The sequence below is a fragment of the Ursus americanus genome, chromosome 11 (genome assembly GCF_024610735.1).
Source record: "Ursus americanus isolate L20-20 chromosome 11, mUrsAme1.1.p, whole genome shotgun sequence".
Lineage (NCBI taxonomy): Eukaryota > Metazoa > Chordata > Mammalia > Carnivora > Ursidae > Ursus > Ursus americanus.
The window spans coordinates 23267123-23288908 of record NC_142137.1 but is presented as its reverse complement, the minus strand read 5'-3'; positions in this window follow the sequence as shown (position 1 = coordinate 23288908).

Genomic DNA, 21786 nt, shown 5'->3' with positions numbered 1-21786 from the left:
GTCACAAACTGTTTATTTGTACAAGAGATCCCTAGAAGTCTACTAATCCAGGAGACAGCCATTTTAGGGAATTAATGGGACCTCTCTGTAGTGGTTATCTTGAAACCAGATTAGACTGGACCCTTGAGAAAGCCGTATAGAAAGTAATTCCACGTGGACTCCTGTTGTGAAGCAAGGACAGTAGATCTTTTGAAAGAACTTGCCTATCACAAATGTCTATTGATTCGTTTGTCCTAGAAGGATGTGAACCATTAAGGGTACGAGGTTGTGGTGTACACATTTTTGTAGGAATGATATTTATGTAGGGCACTGCTTCTATGTTGAACGTGCTTTTCTTCTTGCCTGTTGAGAAAGAACTGTAAATTTCCTGGGGTTCAAGCAGGCATTCAAGAAGTTCCTTTTGCATTTTGATGCTTCTAATGAAAACCACAAATGGAAGCTACACTGGTCATTGTTCACTAAACATTTACTGAGCATTTCCTGTGGCCAGGGACTGGGTTCAGGACTGGATACAGAGATGATAGTCAGAGATAACAGGAAAAACAATGTAACATCTTCAAGAAGGTTGCACTCTGCTTTTGTAGGGAAGGGGGAGGGAAGAGACAGATATGTAAACAGACCATAAACGGAGAAGGAGATAAGTGGTGGAACAAAGTTAAGGACAAAGTGCTGGGTGGGTTCGAACTCCATAGGGAAGGAAGCAACTCACTTTACGAATTGTCTCGGGAGATCAAGAAGCCTTCTCAGGGGAGGTGATTCTGAGGCAGGTCTTAAAGGATGGGTTGGAGTTGGGTAGTGGACCAAAGTCACCAGCACCAGGAGGCAGGGAGAGAGGTAGGGAGATCAATAAGAAAAGAACTTGTCCAAGTGGGCTCAGGACTGACTTGTGATTGGCACGCTCTGTATCTCCTATTTAAAGACTAGTTTCCTTTCTGTCTTTATTTCTGTGACAAGCTGCTTCTCATTTGTTGCTTTGACTACTCTCTTATACCTAATCTCCTTTGGTAATCTTGATTCAATTCAATTTGGCGTTTATTGACATCTTGTAATTTTCAGCTCTATATCAGCCCTGTGGGAGACCCAAAAGGTCTTGTTCTCCAAGGCGTGGGTGGGCTTGGCTTTCGTGTCCTCATTACAGTGCTTTGGAAGCAGGTTGATGAAAATTATCTTCTAGTCCTTAAAAGCCATCCAAATGGACAGTTGACAGCCCAGCGTAGTCTCCATTGGGAGGTTAGTGAAAATGTCACAAAATCTGCTCGGCATGGATGTTGACGTTTCTGATGTAAACTGTAACTGAAGCTGACGATGGTGCAATATAAATCCTTTCTTATGACAAACACAGTCCCCAGGAGCGAGACCACAGGCTGATTCAGTTATCTTTCATATGTTTTGGGACAAGCACAATTTTTCCAAAATCTGAAATTGTCTGTTATAGGAATATATGCCTATGAGCGATATGAGTGAAGATGTTCCTGGCACTAACATCTCCTGAGTAATAAGGATAAGGCTCTCTAAGACACAACTTAAAAAACCTACAATGTTGTGTGAGTTTTTTCCATACCTCTTTTATTTTATTGGCAGATCAAGGAAGAGAAATGCTAAACAAGTTGTTAGTTTGACTCAATAGACCCCCTTGTCTGAGGGGGGAAAAAAGGTGATATGAATGGTAACAACCCCAAAATAAATTCATGCTGGCATTCACCTTTCTCCTCATTTCTGAGGAATAAAAACTAGATTTTGTTCTTTTAAGTATTTATGTTTGGTATACCTGGAAAATCTCATAAAATAGAAAGGAAAAGGTGAGGCCACAGCAGTTAAGGTCAAGAGCGATTACGTTGGGTCTGTAAGTACCAGGGTAGAAGGGATACTGGGGACCTCTGCCACCTGCTCTGGACACCAGACTCAGATCCTTCTCATGTTAAACACTCAATAAACCCAGAAGGCTTTCACTGCAGCTCTTGCCATTCAAAATGTTCAAACTGACTTCCAGAATTCTCACTGGGAGGAAGGGGACCACCCACCCGTTGAACTTCCAGCTAAACAGTCTCTTGAATTCTAGGTTGTTACTGTTGTTGTTGTTGTTGTTTTCTCTTTCCCACTCTATTCCCAGGAACCAAATTGAGTTCACAAGAAAGTATTAAACTATTTAAGAAGTCACATGCTTAAACTTTGATACTGACTCTAAAAACAAGAGGCCTAACGTCTTGGATTCATTTGTTTGGGGGGAGAGTGTTGTTTTGCATTCCAGTCATTTTGGCATTTACCAAGTGACTAATTCTCTTTGGCAATATCAGCTTATGCTGAACCCAGAACCTTTCATTCAGGACAAGTATGCTCATGATTATTCAGGTATTTCTGTGAGGTTTGCTGGCCCAATCACTTAAAACTCTGTATGGTCGACACAATATTTCCTCATTTGTTTTCTTATTTGATCCTTAAAACTGATCTATGAGGAAGACTGAAAAGGTTTGATTATTCACATTCCACAGATAGGGAAAGTAGACCCAGAGAGCCTAATTTAGACCCAATTATACTAATTTCAGCCTTAATAAGTAGCAGAGCTGAGGCTTAGTACTAAGTTCCCCTCTCCCGGCTCAGAATTGTTCCCAGCACACAGGAGGCGGTGTATGGTCAAAGAAATCATGGGCTGGGTGTAAATCCCCACCCGCCCCCCCCCCAACGGGGCAGCTGCCTGACTTGCTTATTTCACCAGAGATAAGACCTTTCAGAGAAGTCAGTGGCCCAGGCAGGATGATGACCAGCTATCCCTCAAGTTGATAATCTCTGATATTTATCTTTATTTAGCGAGGGTATAGATTAAACGGATTTTCTAATAACAAAAATTCACCATATCTTTGTTTCAAACAGTATGTCCATCCCCTTGTCCTATAGCTCCAGCTCCTTTAAGTCAAAAGTGTTATTGGCCCACAGAGACTTCATTAAAGACCAGAATAGCATGAAGAGAAGGTCCACACGGTACGTTACTTGAGAAAGTCTCTTTGGATACACCCTTCTCCCAAGTCTCTCTTCTCCCTCCCTTTCTCTTTCAGTACCCCTCCACCCCAACTCTGACACCCTGATCGCAGATCTTATGCCTCCTGAAATCTCTTTCCCTTTCTTGGCAGAGTAACTTAACTTCGTCTCAGCTGCTCTCCCTCTAAACTTGCACCCTCCCTCTACAGAATAATAGAAATCTTCAATTATGTCAAACATCATTTCATTGGGAATAAAGACTTCCTTGAACTCAACAAACCAAAGAACCAGCGCTCGGCAACAGACTCTATCTGATGAGGAGTAAGGCAGTAAGGAAATTGTTAAAATACTTATGCAAATTTTGTCTTGCTATTTGATTAAATTCAAATGAGGGATTAATACATGTGCTAAGGAGAAGTGGGGCCAATTTACATTTCACCGGTTGTATGAGAAACCATGGAATTAAACTATTCTGTGTTGACACCATATTCCCAATCAATTTCAAAATTAAATTCCTTTCATTGTGTTCTTTCAACTCTTTTAGAAGATTTAGTAATTCTAAAATAGCCTCAAAATATATGAAGCAAAACTTATAGCACTATAGGTAGAAATTTAAAAATAAAATAACCTACAAGATTTCAATACATCTTAATTATTTAAAGGTCAAAAAATCACTAAACTGTAGAGGATTTGGGTGACATAACTAATATGCATGATCTAACAGGCACATATTCAGATCCTGCACCCAACAATCAGAGAATATACATCCTTATTAAGCACATTGCAACATCTTTCAAAACAAAAACAAAAAAATCAATGTGAAATAACTAGGAAGGAAGAGATGCTGTGAAAAAGATAAGCATAACTTGATTCTCCTTTTAAATTTTTTCTTGATTTTGAGCATTACTAGCCCTAAGTGAGTACAACCCCTATAATCATTGTCCCTGAAGCCATGATCACCCTTGTGAAACCCATCCATTTTTTTTTCCCATTTGCAGACCCTGCCATGAATTGAGAGAGTACTGCTTGCATTTTTGACAACATAATTGAATGGTATGAGCAATCTGATTCAGCTGTTCATGTTTATTTTTTCAGCTTTATTGAGGTATATTTAACAGATAAAATAGTAAGATATTTAAAGTGTACATCATGATAATTTGATATACATATACATTGTGAAGAATCCCACAGTCAAGTTAATTAACATAGCCATTACCTCACATATTTGCTTTATTTTATTTTTGGTGAGAACATTTAAATTCCACTCTCTTAGCAAATTTCAATTATACAATATAGTGTTATCGATTATAGTCACCATGTTATACATTAGATCTCCAAACCTTATGCATCTTATAACTGAAAGTTTGTGCCCTTTTATTAATCTCTCCCTATTTCCTCTAACCCCCAACCCCTGGCAACCACTTTTCTACTCCTTCTAAGAGTTTGACTTTGTTTTTATTAAGATATTTTTTTTATTTAAGATTTTTAAGATTTTCCAAGATTTAAGAGACACCATTCAGTATTTGTCTTTCTCTGTCTGGCTTATTTCACTTGGCATCTGTGTTGTCACAGATGGCAGGATTTCCTTCTTTCTCATGGCTGAATAATATTCCATTGTATATATGAACCACATCTTCTTTTTCCACTCATCCACTGATAAACATTTAGGTTGTTTCCATACCTTGCCTATTGTAAATAATGCTGCAATAAACACTGGAATGCAAATATCTCTCCAATAACCTGTTTTCATTTCCTTTAGATATATACCCAGAAGTGAGATTGCTGGGTCATATGGTGGCTCTATTTTTAATTTTTTGAGGAACTTCTGTACTGTTTTCCATAGTGATGGTACCAATTTACATTCCCATAAGTTCCTTTTAAATAGTTCTTTTGGCAGCTGCTCAGTTGTATTGCTCTTCCATTGGGCTCTTCTTCTAAACATTGGTTTCCTTATCTGGAACGTGGGGATAGTATTTACATGCACTGGTTTGATGAGAATTAAATGAGATGCCCTAATGTTACACACCTTATCACAGTGTCTGTTCATGGGAGGTAATAGGCAAATCTGTGCCCTCACCCCACCCACATATGCCCACAGTGCTTCTCCCATCACTCCAGACCCAATTCCTATCAAATATTGTCAACATTCCTGAGGGCAGGACCTTGTCTTTCTTCTTCTTATCCTCCTTCTCCTCCTTCTCAGACACCCCTCTCCTTCTTCTTAAGACTTAATTTTTTAGAGTAGTTTCAGGCTCACCACAAAATAGCAAAATTAAAGAGATTTCCCAGACACCCCTGCTCCCACACATGCACAGCCTTCTCCATTATCAACGTCCCTCACCAGAGTGGTGCAATTGATGAACCTAAGTTGACACATCATAGTCACCCAAAGTCCTTATTTTACATTTCAATTCATTCTTGGGGTTGTACATTCCATGGGTTTAGACAAATATATAATGACATGCATGATAAAATGTATAATGACATAATGATATTGTATTTTTACTACCCTAAAAATCTTCTGTGCTCTGCCTATTCATTCCTCCTCTCCTTCCCCCAGCCATGACAACTATTAATATTTTTACTCTCTCCATAATTCTGCCTTTTCCAGAATGTCATATAGTTGGGATCATAGAGTAGGTAACCTTCTCAGAATGGCTTGTTTCATTTAGTAATATGCATTTAAGTTTCATACATTTCTTGGGCTTGATAGCTCATTTCTTTTTAGCACTGAGTAGTAGTCCATTGTCTGGATGTACCACAGTTTATCCATTCACCTACTGGTTACTTCCAAGTTTTGAATTATGAATAAGGCTGATATAAACATTCACGTGCATGTTTTAGTGTGGACATGTTTTCAACTCCTTTGAGTGAATACCAACGAACACAATCAATGGATCATGTGATAAGATTATGTTAGTTTTTTAATAAACTACCAAACTGTCTTCCAAAGTGGCTTTGCATTCCCAGCAGCAGTGAATGAGAGTTCTTCTTGCTCCACATCCTGTCCAACATTTGTGTTTTCAGTGTTCCAAATTTTGTCCATTCTAATAGGTATACAGTGGTATCTCATTATTGTTTTAAGACCTTGACTTTTTATGCCCTATGCTTAGCATAGTGTGGCAAATGTTGAGTATAGAGAGGTCACTCAACAGATTTTTCTTAGTTGATTTTCCAGGTTAAATAGATTCTCTCTTCCTCTCCCTGTACCTGCCCCTCTCAGTTTCCACACATATATACACGCACACAGAAATAACCATATGTATATACATATTTTAGCCTGAAATTTCCTTTCATTTGTTAGTAACATGCATTTATGTGACAATAAAAGTATTATCTTTAGAAAAGAGATAAGAAGTCTTGGTTACTCAACATGGTGAGCCCTTGATTCTTATACCTATGAAAAAGTTAAAACGCCTACGTTCATTGAAATGATCATATCTGTGGCAAGCAGGACCTTAGTTCTCAAGGTTCCACCTGGAAGACGAACATTCCTTTTCCTTACAAGAATGATTTTATCTGCCAGTGAAGGATAAAGGGGTCATTTGAAGTGACAGAGGCCTGAAATGCTGGCTTCAAGAAATACTATTGCTAGTTTGGGTTAATTCTTCCTCTCTTGCTGGAGTGTAACTAACTCCCACAACGGCGTTTTCTATCTGAGTCACGGTTTATTTGACTTCATTCTTAGCCCATCTATGAGTGCTTTGTAGATTAGTGCTGTGTTTTGGAAATCAAAGAATGCTGGAGAATTCAAGTGAGGCTTTCAAAAATTGATCATTAATTTGGTAAATAACATCTTCTTAAGAGGAATGTTTAAGTTTGGCCCTTGGAATATAAACATTTTTAGGAAGTATATTAACTAGTTTGTGAATTCAATTATAATTAATATCTTCTATTATTTTCTCTTACTCAAATGCTACAGAATTATTTCCCTTGAGTCTCAGTTATTCCACATCTTTTTGCTGTGAGCCAGTCCTCAGTCACGCATGAACCACCTCCCGTGTGTTGTGTACTGTATTAGACAAGACACCAGCGCCCTAACATTTATAGAGGTCCAGGCTAGAGTATACATGGAGGCTCACATGACATATGTCTAAATATTTCAAGGTTACAAATGACAAAATATGATCCATTCTCCCACCATGATAAATATACCTTCATAACTACCTAGAAGGCCAGGTACATCAAAAACTAATGATGTACTATACAGTGGCTAACTGAACATAATAAAAAATAATAAATAAATAAATAAAAGCAATGCATCTAAAATGACAAAAAAAAAAAAAAAAAAAAAAAGAACCCTCTAATTCCTTGCAACTCCAGGCCCCAGCTCTCTTCCTAACTGCCTGCTCCTGCTAGTCCTGCTCTGACCTCATCACTGGACCCCTCACATGCACACATGTGGACAGTCCAGCCTGTTTATACAAGTTCTGTCCATGTGCTTCACGAAGAGCTGCCTTGGCCAGTCCTCGGATCTAGGAGTGAGCACATACCTTTTTGGTCCCTTCTTGGAGGACAGATCTTGGGAAAGGGCTTATGTAGTCCCCAAAAGGAGGATTGGACCATGTGGACAGGGAATTCTTGGGCTCTAGGTAAGCAAAGAATGGTCTAGAAACAGGGAGCATGGGAACTAGGTAGACATGGAATCCAGGAAGGCACATCCCTGGTCCTGCTGACTTTTCACCTCAGGTATAGGGACCCTGCTGGAGGAGGGCCAGGGTGGGGTCTCTGAAGCACAACCCTCCGTTTTCAGAGTTTAAGAGCAGTGTGTATGCTAGATAAGGAATTAAGATCCTGAATAGGCCACGGATTGTTACCTCAGAGCCCACTGAGGAGACGGACATATAAACAGTGAGCTCTATAAATGTGGTGCATGCAATAATTTAGATATGTGTATTGTGCTAGCATGACAGAAAAAGGTGGTGTCATTAGTTAAGTCAGGAGAAGTGTCATTGCAGCTGAGTCTTGAGAGATAAAGGACCCACCAGGCAATGTACCCCTGGATAATGATGGCAAGGAAGAGGGGCACCTGGGTGGCTCAGTCAGTTAAGTGTCCAACTCTTCATTTCGGCTCAGGTCATGATCTCAGGGTCATGAGATCCAGCCCCACAACAGGGTCTGCGCTCAGCACAGAGTCTGCTTAAGACACTCTCTCTTTCTCCCTTTGCCCTTCTCCCCTTGCACGCTCTCTCTGTCTTTCTCTCTCTCTCTTCAAATAAATGAATAAATCTTCAAAATAAATGAATAAATAAATGTGATTTTGAGAAGACCCGAGCCCTTTGTTAGTCTCCCCAGTCATGTCACACGTGCCCACCATGAGGCCGTGCACACTGGAGCCACCTACAAATCAAGCAGGCTGGCGATACCCTCTCTGAAAGAAGGCATGATGCAGGCTTCCAAGATTACAGACCTTCCTTGTGCCCATGTGTTTTCGTGTTGATGAATGACTTGCCTTATGTACAAAATTTGATCTACCTGATTTAGTATTATTTCACAAAGAGTTTATCTTGCTTGCAGTGAATCCAGGCCCCTCTGTTTCTCCTTCTCTATAAGAATCCTTCACGGAATATTCACGAAAACAGTGCCATCCAAGAAAATCCAGCATTTGAAACTTTGGAATATAGTAGAAGGTTTGGATGAAGATGGGTAACTATAGAGTTTCTGTAGAGTTTCTAAAACCATGTACATTTATGTTTCTCAGATCATTCCTATCCTTGCTTTTCATTGATAAGGGTTGGCTGTAAGAAATTTTACATGCAGTTCTCAGATTTCATCTCCCCTTAATATTTTCTCTTCCCCATCCCAGAAATCATACATAGAAACCATAATAGTTTAGTTCAATTCCCTAAGAGAATAACTCGGCTTTTTTTCCTGCTGGCAATAATGTTTCATGTCTAATGATTAAGAATAAATCATGGGGCACACATTTCTCTGGCAATCTAGGAAACGAATCAGTTGAAAAACTATGCCCTGAATTTCTCAACTATTCTTAAGATTGGGTCAAAGTACAGGAAGAAAATAAACTCTTGTTCACATTCTTGCCCTGCTTAGCGAAATCTCCATTTGGAGGAAGCATATTCAGAGTAAACCCTCTGACTTGGCTTCTGTTCTTACTGGCACACCATGAGATATTGGCTCAGTTGCTTAACTTCTCAGTGTAAGCTCTCCTATCTGCACAAGAGGCATCTAATGATGATCATCTTGTCAACAAGCATTTATGGAGCGTCTATTTCCGTGCGCCACTGTGCTAGGTACCCTACCAGGATGCCTGCCCATCAGAGATACGGCGAAGATCATGAGATAACGAAGTTTAAATGTGTTAATATCCTTGAAAGAATGAAGCTGTGCCAAACGAAGAGATTCTGAATTTAAAGATTCATAAAGGCGAAGAACGGTCATCACAGTTTTCATCATTTTAAATTTATTTCGTTGACATGGAGATAAGGATTAATCCCCATACAGAAGAGTTAGCACTGCACAGAGACAAGCTTTGCTTCAGGGCCTGGAATATAAGTACCGACTACAAGGTCTCCCAGGGGATCAGGGTAGAGAGCAAGCCTGGATAAATAGCTGCAAATTTATCATAAATACACTGGCAGTAAATAAATAAATAAATAAATAAATAAATAAATAAATAAATAAATCTTGAGTAAAATCATTGCCTATGAAGACCACTAAGCTTTTTATTTATGCTCCAGCAAATTTATCATAAATACACTGGCAGTAAATAAATAAATAAATAAATAAATAAATAAATAAATAAATAAATAAATAAATCTTGAGTAAAATCATTGCCTATGAAGACCACTAAGCTTTTTATTTATGCTCCAGCTACCCTGGCAGGTTAATCCTCTGCCTTTTTCCACCCTGCAGTGTGTGCTGGGCAACTGACCCCTAGGGACTCTGTCACCCAGTCTCCCTTGCCACTGCCTTCCAGTTCAGTTTGGCCAACAGGAAGCACCAGCAGGAGATCAGAGGTGGGACAGAGACGTCGATCAGGGTGTTTCCTCCTGGCTCTCTGTCTTCTTCAGCTGGGTCTTTGGCAGGGACTATAGTCTCCACTAGCTTCCACGGGGATCAAGTACCATCATTTCCTCCCCTTGCCCTTTAAACGTAACAGTGGTAACAGCTTCCCACTGTTGCTGCTCTCTGGGCGCTTCAACATCTCTTGTTTGTTTCTTTTGCCTGCCCACACCTTTGTCAGTAGTTCTTTATTAAGCTGTCTTTACTGGAAACTTCTGGGGTGAATTCTGTTTCTCACCAGTACCCTGACTAATATATACATGCTATAAAAATTTTTTTTATGAAGTCCATATAGACCCTTATGTAGATTCTAAGATACTTTTCATATGAAAAACGAAATACCTAAGTATTTGAATCAACCTCTCCGTAAGATGTCCCTGAGATGTTTAGATTTCATGTCTTTGAATTTCTTGAAAGGCTCTCACAGGAGCATTAAAATCCTCTGATGAAACCATTTTTAAGCTGAGAACTCATTGCGAGAATATCTTAGGATGGGTGAGAAACCCCAGAGAATACTTTACACGTTGTTCTTTTCCCTTTACGTGGTTGATGACGTGCATTTTAAGTCAGAAGAAAGGAAAACATTCAGTAATTTTGGCTTTTCTTAGGCAATAATGGGTCTTGCAGGTCTGGGGATCGGATTTTATCTAAGAGGTTACCCTGTACATGGATTGAAGCTTTGTGCCACACACGGAAAACACAATGAGGTGTCAGCAATCTGCAGTCTGGGAGGAAACTTACTTGATCCAGAGTTGACCTTTTGTGACTCATTTTACCTCCCTTCTGCACTATTAACAAACACACTACTGAGTGGGGAGCTGTAAATGAGTCCGTTTCCTGCAAATAAGATTTTAACGAGACGCTCCAGTTGGTCACACACCAGCACAAGATGATAAAATGTTGATTCCTTCCCTCCCACTAGTGATATAAACCCTGGTCAGTGTTCTTAAACCAAATTTAATTTTAGCCTACAAAATCATAACAGAACTGAAAATTAGGTCAAAATAAGTCTGTCTCTGGTGGCAGTGACAGGGACTTTTGCACAAAGCCAAGTGATCTCACACTGGAAGCCCATTCCTGCTTAGTGTCATGGCAAACACAACATTTTTCTAACAGTCATGCTTCTTTCGGTAGGGTTTGGCTACCAGTCTTCCTGGGCTTAAAAATGGGCACTGAGGTGAGTTGGCGAAAAGAGAAGTTACATTCCAACCCTCTCTCCGTGGGAGTTAGAAGGTCTATGTGAGAAAACATTTGTTTCCTCCCCACCATTTGTCTCTGTTCTTTATTTTTGGATATTAATGGGTGAGAAGGGCACAAGGGGCACAGATATGATGAGGATCCAGTGAGGAGGAGCTGATGAAGGAGATACAGGAAGATTTATTTTCCCCCTTTCATCGTTTACTCTTCTCGAAGTGAACAATGCAAGTTCCAATAGCCTGAACCCATAGGGACTTTAAAACTCCAAATGATCCTAATCGTTTGGATCTTAGCCTGTTGCTCATAACATCTCTTCTTGCTCCTCCTAAGGTTGAAGACAATGAAGAGGGATAAGGAGAAGTATGAAAAAGACAGGGTTGAACGATAATATTAGCTAATCTACTTTTTGGATTTATTCATTCAACAAATATGTACTAGGCAACTATTACGTGTTGCTAGTAATATAGATACTGTGGACCCAAGGACAGAACAATGCTATGTCCCTGTCCTCAAAGAGCTTACTTTTGAGTGGGGCAAAGAGAAAATCAACTAAAAGACAAGTTGATACATGACATGATATCTGCTCTCATAAATGCTAATATGCGTGAGAGTCTACAACAAGAATCTACTTCCGCAGAGCTCATCAACTCCTCACAGCAACTCAGAGGGTAAGTTTATCATCTCTATTCAGAGCAGGAAAGAACTTGTCCCAGGTCATGCTAGGTGGAACTGAGCTCCGGTCTGCCTGACCTCATAATCTGGAGACAACCACGTAGGTTTGTTGGCCTCCCTTGGACCTACCTACATCTGCCTGTCCTGCAGAGGCCTTTCCATCTGAGGGGAAGATGAGACCCCAGAGAGAGCACTGGGGTCTCAGAGCACTGCTTGCCTGTAAACTCATGTAGCAATTAACCACAGACAGCTTTCTGGAAGCTGCCATCTCTTTTAATTTAGATCTGAAATATTTTATTTCTATTGAGCCTGATAAGGATTGAAATTTTTGTCCCCAGTTTTGCTGTGAATGCCTTGAGGACCAGACCATTTAAAAGATTTTAATCCTTAATGGTTCTCAAGGCATTTACCTCTTACCCTGCCCACGACGGACATTTAATATGGAGTTTAGTTAGTTGAGTGCCTAGAAGAGGCAGTCCTGGGAATCTGCTGAAGGATCTTCACCGTTATCTCCAGCCACAAGTGAGAGCTCCTTGCTCTTGATTTCTCACCTCAAGGCACATAGGGCGAAATCTTAGAGCATTTCTTCTTTTAAATGTAGAGTTCACCTCACAACACTTCTTTGGAAGGTAAAATAAACTGGTCCAAAGTATTTCAGTATAACTGGAACTTCAAGGTACTCCCTTACCATTAAACATCCTATTTATAGAAAAGAACAGAATGGCTAAACTTACCATTTAAACTGGGAATTAAAAAAACATGCATGGGGTACCTGGGTGGGGCAGTTGGTTAAGAGTCCAATGCTTCGTTTCTGCTCAGGTCATGATCTCAGTGTCATGAGACCAAGTCCTGCCTCTGGATCTGCTCAGCGGGGAGTCTGCTTGAGATTCTCTCTCCTTCTTCCTCTGCTCCTCATGCTTGTGCACTTTCTTTCTCTCTCTCTCTCAAATAAATAAGAAATAACTCTTTAAAAAAAATAACACACATGCACAAAACAAAACAGAACCTGGGGATAAAGTGATTTGCCATAACAAACCATGTTACAGGAGAAACGTTCCTCCAAGCTTTAGGTTCAAAGAGCGTCCACTACAAATTTTGCTACCCAATGTCTAGAGCAGTAGGGCAGTCTGAGTCTCTTTGCCTGACAGGCCACTCTTTTACAAGAGGACTCATCAGGCACCCTCACTCACATAAAATACCATTCCAGTTCAACATAATGTTTCTTTTTTTTTTCGACATAATGTTTCTTAAACAAGACTGCAGAGCCAAGCAGCAAAAACATATACAAACAAATCCAGCCTTTATGGATGTGTAAATACGCCGGCCCTGCCATTCTTTCCTCAAAATTTATCAGAGCCCAGGAGACCGGGGCAGCGTGAACTGAAAGGAAGTGCTTTCAAAGCCCAATCGGGTTTTATGCACACAAATGTGATCTTTCTGGTTGTTATGTGTAGTTATCCCATAATTTGAGGGGAAAAAAAATCTGGACGAAAGGGCGTTTTATTGGAGTAATTACTTCAGGATGTGAGGCAGGTCCCAATCTGCTGAGCCGACTTCCCGCCCTTTTAACATTTCCTGGGTCACTGTACCAGCGATCTCCTCAGAACTGACAGAAGGGGCTCTTCTTAGGAACCGTTTCAGCCTCTCTGAGATGGAGTCGCTAGCCTGCCTCTAGGAGGGGGCACGTATGCCGTCATTTCGCTGTTCCGACTCATGAGAACCGGCGTCTTTGGGCCGGCATAGTGTCACGTTGAGAAACCCCAGCACCAACTGCGATGTGGACGGCCAGTGCGGGAGGAGCCCTTCCAGATATCGCTCGTGCCCTGCGTGAGACATCTGAAAACTAGGACTGAATTTGATTGTGTTTAATATTTAGGTGCAAAATAGAGACACGTATTCAAGCCATTAGAATAGGATGGGAGAGGATGAATAAAAATAGGGAGGAAAATAAGACACTAAGTGACTAGAGGTTGATGATCATATCAAGTCAGGAAAATCCTTCCTTCCTTCAATCAACAAATATTTTCTGATAGATGTCAGGCACTCTACTAAGTTCTGTGACTAGAGAAATGAAATACAGTCCCTTTTAAGAGTATTCACAATATAGAAGTAGAGATGGATGAGGCAATAATTTGTAGGACAGTGTGTTATCTTGTTAGGGCCACTGTAGTACCACAGACTGGGTGGCTTACACAACAAAAATTTATTTTTCATAGTTCCAGGGGCTAGATGTCCAAGATCAAGTTGTCAGCACGCTTGCCTTTTCCAGAGGCCTCCCTCCTTGGTTTGCAGATGGCACCTTCTTCCTGTGTCCTCACATGCCCCCTCCTCTGTGTACATGGATCTCTGGTTTTTCTCCTCTTCTTATGCGGACACCAGTCATGTTGGATTGGGGCCTCCCCTTAATGTCCTCATTTTAACTTAACCACCTCTTTAAAGACCTTATTTTCAAATCCAGTTACATTCCGGGGTCTTTGAGATTGGTACTTCAACATATGAATTTGCAGGGTGGGGAGGACAACACAATTAAGTCCCTAACAGTCTATTACAGACTGTGATGGAGGTTGCTCAGGATGCTTGGGAAGCACAGAAGAGGGGGACAGTCAGAGAGGCTTCACAGAGCAGCCAAAGAATAACCAGGTCTTGCAGGATATATAGCAGTTGACCTGAGGGGCCAGTTGTGAGTTCTTCCCACAGAAGGAACAGGGTCTGAATTAAGAACTCATGAGTAGGGGTGCCTGGGTGGCATAGCGGTTAAGCGTCTGCCTTCGGCTCAGGGCATGATCTCGGCGTTATGGGATCGAGCCCCATGTCAGGCTCCTCCACTGTGAGCCTGCTTCTTCCTCTCCCACTCCCCCTGCCTGTGTTCCCTCTCTCGCTGGCTGTCTCTATCTCTGTCGAGTAAATAAATAAATAAAATCTTAAAAAAAAAAAAAAAGAACTCATGAGTACGTGGTGACATCACGTACTGTTAGAACCACATCTTATTTTCAGTCTAAAATTCCACAATGATATATGTCCTTACAATATAAAGACATGAAATAGGAATGTGCATGAGTAGGAAAGATATTTAGAAACAGGAATGAGTGTTGGTGTGGGATGGAAGCTGAGCTTGAAGTTTAGTTGAAGCAATGCAGTGATAGAATATGGGGGTGTAAACGGGGTGCAAGGGATGAGGCCTACATAGCAACCATTTGTTCCTCGCCTGCCCTTGGGCACTCTGTGCCTATTTCTTGAGCCAGCAGTAAGTCTATATCACACAGAATCTTTTTCTAGGCTCCTGCCGCCAGTAACCTCTATCTGAGACACACACAAATGAGGTCCACACTCCATTCCTCCGTATGGACTTCATTGTTCAGCAGATAGTTTTCCCTTTGAAAGACGCTTATAGGAGCCAAAAGTTTCTGGATTTGCAGTCTCTGGAACCACATTGAAACTCTGTCAGATTAATATAGTTGTAGTTTGTGGTAGGTAATTAAAGAAATGGGAAATTTTCTGACTTTATCTGTGTAACATCTCTGTGCTGCATCTCAAAAAACCACCCTCCGTTTTCCCAGCTCAGTGACAGTAATAATGATTTGAATTTAAAACTAAAATTGGATAATTTGGGGGTTGGAGAATAGAGGAAATTATGGATCGAATCAAAGAGTTATAGTCCTCAGAGGAAGCTGCAGGTGGGTAAAACAATTCATTTGAGTTTGGTTTTGAGGATTAAAAGGGGGAAATTCTTTTTCAGAGGCACTGAAAAATGTAAGCAGTATGTGATTCAAAGATGTCCACCATATGGATTTGAATGGATCAGCTTTCAGAGAACAGTGACATCAGAGAGCAATTCTCAACTTCTGAAGCCCTGTGAGCCCAGGAAGCAGGGGGAGCTTAAAATGCCCTGAAATTAATTTTCCTGCTTTTATGATTTTAGCCAGTGTTTTCATTTTAGTATTGATACCCAGAAGCAGTTTCTCAAAGGACTCATTTTTTTTAAATCGCATCAAATAAGCAAATGACACTATTCATTTACTTGAATAAGTAGAATACACATTTCAAAAATTGCTGAATTGTGTCAAGTTCAAATGACCAAGATCAAATTTACATACATTCAAGCCAACTAGGGGATTTACTCAAAATTATTATAACTTTGAAATGTGCATTTAAATAAGCTGCAGAAGGAAACAGTGGTAAGCACTAGAATTAAAAGTATGTAAATGTTTTGCTTTGTTTCCATTTTTGTCCCTTAATTTATTTGAGCTTTTGATAATTCTTTGTTTGACTCCGTTTATCCATTTTTAGTTTTTATTATAAAATTCATAAGCTCTCTCCATATTCAGTATAATACCACAACAAGGCAAAGTTCAATGAATATTTACATGTGAATTTCAATCCCAGTCCCAGCAGGAAATTTTTACATTATCTAATCCATTCATCTCAGTTGTCAAGAAGAAACCTCAGGCATGAAAAGAGAAAGAACATTTCTCAGTGACAACAAAGTTATTTAGTGGCAGAGATAAACCTCAACTACGACCCCTGGGTCCTCTATTCTAGCACCTTCTCCCACCTCTCCTCTTTTTCCAGAAGATTATCTTCCCAGGATGTCTGGAACCTTCTAGGTCTTCTTTCCAGCCAGGATCTGATCAAGTGGACAGAGATTGAAGTTGAAGAATAGGAAGGGATCATGGTCACTAGTGAGGTGTGGGATTTATCACAAATCAAAGCCAAATTCAGATGAGTTTTGTTTGAATTGTGAATTGTTTCTCAATTATTCACATTCCTCCTTCTTTTCATTAAAACAGAATGTGAAAAGTAAAACGGACCTAGGTCTAGATTTTCAGAATGGACTGTGGGACCATCTAGTTGCTTCTCCATCACATTTACAGATATTATGGGCCTTTATTTGGCCCAAGTTCTGCCCGAAAAAGGTTTTTAATTTGGGGGTCAATTTCCTTCACATACAATATCATGATTCATCTCCAATTATGTGCATAAAAGTGGAAATTGTGGAGATACAAAGATGTATGGCATGGTCTCTGCACTCGTAAAGCTTATAGTGGTAGAAATTTTAAGTTAAAAAACTGTAACTTTTCAACTTAAAAAACATTCCTAGCCTGCCAGTTAGTAATGGTTGCGTGTTCTTTTTGCATTTACTGGAAGGAGAAATCCTAATAGTTTAGTGGGAAAGGGCATCATTGGGGTTTTCCGCTGGCATTCTGGAAGGAAGCATGCACTATTTCAGACAATACAATAACGTTCTTCCAGCAAGAAGGAACTAGTTCAGTGCCTAAAAGTGGTTCAAAGCAAAAGTTCCTGAGAGAAAGTAGTTCAGGCGAGACTTAAATGGAATCCTAAGGGACTAGCTTCCCTGGTTGTTTCATAACGCTGGAAGAAAAGGAAAACAAAAGCTTTTCCCCTCCCACTATTCTCTGGACTTCCATTGGCGGGATGCCTGTGACTGACAGCTGAAGGCGGCAATGCTTCAAAGGCTCTACTTCGTTTCCCCTATTTTGGCGGGATCTGCCTCTAGGATCCCTCTAGGTATACTGAAATTTTTACTTATGAACACAAAATTCTAACTTTCACAATGGTCAATGAAACTTTTTATTCATGAATATGATATGTTAATTTATGAACATGTAATAACAGCAGGTCCCTGCAAATGCCTGCAGACATTCGTTGCTAGTGTCCCACCCTCCTCCAACCAACGCCTGCCCTCTCCCTCCCCCCAAGGTACCTGTCCCCACTCCTCTGGGAAACTTGATTCTTTGGCCTCTCTCATTCAAGTCAGGCCAACAGGAGCCCATTCCCCTCAGGAATTAGCAACCACCAGTCATACTTGGATTGAGCAGAATCAATTTTTCAGCCAGCTCAGTTTATTATAAAAGCAATGGAGGGGCGCCTGGGTGGCACAGCGGTTAAGCGTCTGCCTTCGGCTCAGGGCGTGATCCCGGCATTATGTGATCGAGCCCCACATCAGGCTCCTCTGCTATGAGCCTGCTTCTTCCTCTCCCACTCCCCCTGCTTGTGTTCCCTGTCTCGCTGGCTGTCTCTACCTCTGTTGAATAAATAAATAAAATCTTTAAAAAAAAAAAAAAAGCAATGGAAGCAATGGGTGCAGGACCTGTACAGGTAGGTGAGAATTGCTATTGCATTTGTTGACATAGAGACATAGTCATGAAAATTAAGGCCACAATTGAGGACATTCAAGAATAGAGTGGCTTTAAAGAAAGCAAAGTGTTTCAATATACATGTTGAGCTCTGTGGGAACTCTGTGCGAAGTTGAAGTTACTGTAGCCCTAGAGTTTTCGTTGGGTATAGGTTAACTGTAGTTATTTTAAAATAAAAGGATTCGTTGGAATGCTTTGGTTCCCTTCCTCATGATGATGTAGCAAGGTTGTCTCTTTTGGAAAGAAAAGTTTAGATCTGTGCCCCTAACAAAGCCTTTCTTTCACGCATGTAAGATATAAACAGCACCATCGACGGACAGTGTCGAGGAGAGCGGGTCTTACCATGGTTTTCTGAGTTTGAAGTGTTGTTTTTGCTCTGTCCTTTGGTCACGATGAGTGGAGGTGGGGCTTTCCTGGAAGCTCTGTTGTGGCGAACTGGCCCAGACCTGGCCTTCCCCACTCAGACCATGTGAGCAGACCCACGACCTCACCATCACCCTGCCTCGGGACAGCAACTGAAAGCACGGTCCATGTCACAATAGTTCTATTTAAATCCTGCCGGGAGAAACCCGTCCTGAGAGTAACGGTTGGTGGAGTCAGTGGCAGACTTGTGCGTGTCTTTCCTTTCCTTTGCAGGGTTGATCCCTCATGTTTAAAGTAGGAGACTCTCAAAGTCAGGAAACTAGTCAGACGTCCAAACTATGCAGTGACGCTGAGGGCCCTGTGAACCGGAAACAGACATTTACAGTATCCCTTTCCAACGCAATTGGTTCCAAATATCTACCTCTGATGCTAAGGGGAGTGGGCTCTTGGCCCAAAGTCTAACCTGGGCAGAGGCAACGTACAGTTCACCAAGGTCACTTTTATTTTTCGTTTTTACTGTTTAGAGAGTTGGGTGTATAATGTTGGCACTTTTACAAGAGGCTGGTAAAGGGAGAGGAAAGAGGAAAAAGTAAGACTGTTTTGAATTCATCAAACTGCTGCTGATCTCAGAATAATAAACACAAGTCTGTTTCCTTGATTATTTTATAAATAACAAATATTCGGGTAAGGAATTTGATAAGTGCCCTGACCATAGAAATTATTTACCAAAACGAGGGTCAGTAAAAAACAAACAAACAAACAAACAAACAGCGATCGCCACAAAACCCTTGAGCGTGTCTGTGAGATTCTTCGGTCTGGTTCCCAAGGTCCTTAGTCATCATTTCCCTCATCTTTTGAACTTGATCAAAGCAACACGAGGGCCTCTGAGGGGAAAGATTGGTTCCATTATGCAAAAGGCAATAAGGTAGTGCCCTTCCCAGCAGTTAATCGACAGGAATGTTGTAAAATACTGTGTGGTTTTCAAATACCAAGGCGGAAGTTTTCTGGTTTATAGCCTCCCTAAGTCATCCTGACTGGTGTCCTGGCTTTCTCAGGCATTGCTGCCTGATTCCATGCTAAACCAAACTGGAGAGGCTGGGGACCTGCTGGCCCAGGTAGACCAGCCCCCTGCCCGGCGCTTCTCTACAGTGGCCCTCAGAGCCGCCAAACCTGGGCTTCTCCCCCAGACCCCGGCCAGAGGTCTGGAATTTCCACAGCGCTGAGTTACTGTAAGAGCCTCCCAACTTAAGTCACTGACCCAAACACGCAGCAAATTGCATTTAAATGAGCAACGCAGGCCCTGAGGAAAATAAGAGGGAGAATATAAACTGTGGTCACTGCATTCTTCTGATATTTGAAAATTAAAATGGAAATATTTTGTCCATTTGGGTTTCTGGGAAATTTAGGGTGGGAAAATTCTTCTGAAGGTCTTGTAAGTAGGGTATCACTTTTTAAATTGAATGATTACCCAGGGAAGAGTAATGAAATTATACTCTATTTGTTTATTTGTTCAACAAATATTTTTTTTGAGCAACTCTCATGGCCAAGGCCCAGACAGGTTCTGAAGAGATGACCTTGAACAGGAAGGGTCCAGTTCAGTGGGCTGATCAAAAATGAAAAACACATACCACTGGCATGATGGTTCTCTTAAGATGAAGAACCTCCTTACTATGCGTAAAGGGAAACACAATTGAACCATCCACCTCCCAGGAATCTCCCATTTCTTAGAATAGTTTTTCCAATTAGAACCTCAAGAAGTTACAGGCCATCAAAGCCCACATCCTGACGACCGTGCTCTGCCTGGTGATTCCAGAGTCCTTGAGTCCCTGGAGACCAGCTCAGTGCTGTTTGTAGGTGGGAGGGGATATTCTCTCTGCTTCAGAAGCATAAAATTCCTTGTGAAGTGGGGCGCCTGGGTGGCTCAGTCGGTTAAGTGTCTGACTCTTGGTTTTGGGTTAGGTCATGATCTCAGGGTTGTGGGACCCAGCCCCGCATCGGGCTCCATGCTCAGCTTAGAGTCTGCTCGAGATTCTCTCCCTCTGCCCCTTCCCCCCCACCTTGCACTCTCTATAAGATGACTCCAGCCATGAGAGGGAGTCATGCAGCAGGGATCCCATAGTCCTTCAAGACAGGATTAGATGGTTTGGGTTTCTGAATGCCTCCTTAATCAAGCTGATGAAGCTGGCCCCTAATCTAAATCAGGAAAATACCTGCTTTTAACCACATTTATCTCAGGGTCTTTGAGTTACTTGATATATCCTTAATCCAAATCACAGATTGTTCTAGAAGACTGAAGGAATCAAAATAGCTTAAACGAGGTGCTAAAAGGCAGAAGACTCTATTTGTCCAGTTTATAACAAGCCAAAGAGGAACAGGAGTGCCCGGCAGCTCAGAAAAGGGCAGGAAGTGACAGATGGAATATAAATGGAATGGAAGAGGCTCCCAGGGAACAGTCTTGTTTTCATAATGGCGTCTTTTCACATGATAGTTACATGTTACACACGAAGTTTTGCCCAAGGAAATGGGTTGGATTTAGAAAACGCTTTTCTTTTGAGTAGCTCAAAGAAAACTATTGCATCGAAGACTAGTTATGTTGGAGACTCTTTCCATGTGAGCCTGACATCGTGCTAACTAATAGAACGGAGGTCAGAACAGCTTTTAAACTTTGTAAGACCATGTTATCCTTATACAATCTCTTCCATTTGAGCACTTATTCTCCCAGTACTTCTGCAAGGGTGTAGATAATTTATGGCTTATTTTATGGGTAGAGAAACTGAAATGGCTAACCATTAACAGGTTGTGTTTTCTCAAAGTTACCCAGTAGGTAATTAGTAGATTTAAGAAAACAATCCATGACTGCAAATTCCCAGTTTCTTGGCCTTTCCTCCTTAGACCTTTATACCTTAGATCCTAAATGCAACACCATAAGAATGTAAGAAACGCTGCATTAAGGACCCCAGTAGATTATTGCCTTATTACTGTCACAGGACATTTTGATGGGGAGCTTGATAGTTAAGCTTGATAGTTACTGTCTGTGATTTTCTTTCAAATTTAGTACTGCTCTTAAAGGGAGTCCTTAAAAGCAGGACTCTTGACCTGGTGCCTTAGACAGTAGCACATACCACAAAAACATATTTCTTAAGCATCGTATGGGTGCTCCGTGCTGGTACAACACAGCCAATATGCCTACCTGATGATTAGCACTGGTCCCAGGCCACACGGAAACACTGTTGCACGTCTCTTGCTCTGTGTCCCTCAGGAAGAAAGAACTGACCAAGTGCCATCCAGGCTTGTGGGCTGTGCCACAGCCGACATCAGAGACGGGCACAGCTTTGGAATGTGGAAGGTGTAGTTAGCAGAAGCACTTAGGTATTAAAAAAGACAAAGACAAATTAATTAATTT